This window comes from Somniosus microcephalus, unplaced genomic scaffold (genome assembly GCF_052327205.1).
Source record: "Somniosus microcephalus isolate GS21.2 unplaced genomic scaffold, FLI_Smic_1.0 unresolved_chr1, whole genome shotgun sequence".
In the NCBI taxonomy this organism is placed as follows: Eukaryota; Metazoa; Chordata; class Chondrichthyes; order Squaliformes; family Somniosidae; genus Somniosus; species Somniosus microcephalus.
In genome coordinates, this window is record NW_028225179.1 from 39,198,496 (window position 1) to 39,199,523 (window position 1,028).

General features: G+C 44.2%; 1 non-coding gene across 1 annotated transcript; it reads right to left on the reverse strand.

Annotated features, from left to right (window-relative positions):
* Window positions 1–427: 427 nt before the first annotated feature.
* trnat-agu (transfer RNA threonine (anticodon AGU)) lies at window positions 428–501 on the reverse strand. The gene has a single exon. It is a non-coding gene; the product is annotated as a tRNA-Thr (tRNA).
* Between the last annotated feature and the right edge of the window lie 527 nt (window positions 502–1,028).

Sequence of the window (1,028 nt, forward strand, 5' to 3'; positions counted from 1 at the left end):
GTTTAAGTAGGTGAAAGTGAATGTTAGCAGGAAAGTTACAATGACATTGAAGGAGGAAGGTAAAGGAGGGCTATTGATTGTGGAAGGAAGAAGAATCTGTGCCATGACTCGGATTCGGACCGAGGTTGCTGCGGCCACAGCACAGAATACTAACCGCTATACAATAACGGCATGACACATCAAGTACTGGAGCTCTGCTCTGACCACCACAAAGTAACACATGGCACTGCTTAGAAAAGATGGATTATAGGTGAAGAGTTATAAATCAGCACCGCCTGAAATTAGGAAGTGGTGAAATTCGACCCAGGCCCCGCAGCGATTGGAGCCTTCATCCAGAATGGGAACTAGTGCAGCCGCAGTTACATTTAAACGAATTTTAGCCTTTTCACACGGGAAGAAGCTCACCCCTAGAGATTCATTAAAAAAATGGCCCCGCTGGGAGTCAAACCCAGGATCTCCAGTTTACTAGACAGATGCTTTGACCAGCTAAGCCACGGGGCCGAATCCCAATACAATTTCTCGCCTCCACTCATTGATACCTTTCAGCTACCAGTCACTGTCTTCTGGACTCTCAGACCGTTGTTTATTTCTCCAGCTCTCTTGTCTATTCCGCCATGTGTTCCATTGCTCTCTGTATCTCCCGTTTATCTCAGTGTCAAACTGTGAGGTGATTCTGAATGATTACCCTATGTTTGTGTCTTATGTGAAATAAATGAGGGGATCAGACAATTCTTCCTCTGACACTGGGGAACTAATGAGCCAACATTTATAACAAGATATTGTGTATTGTGATGCAGCAAATACAATATTCCATCTTGAAAGATTCAGGCTCAATTCTGTGCAAAAGTAACTTTGACCCCAACGTGTTTGCATTTGGCCGCCTTTTAATTTGACGCCACAAACGCCACCATTGCACCTCAAGGTGATTAATATCTAAGAATCAGAGAAGTCAAGCAGTGAAAGTGTATTTCTAGAAAGGGTTGTGAGACTGTGGAATGCACTGGCCCAGCAGAGCAGCAGATTTAAAA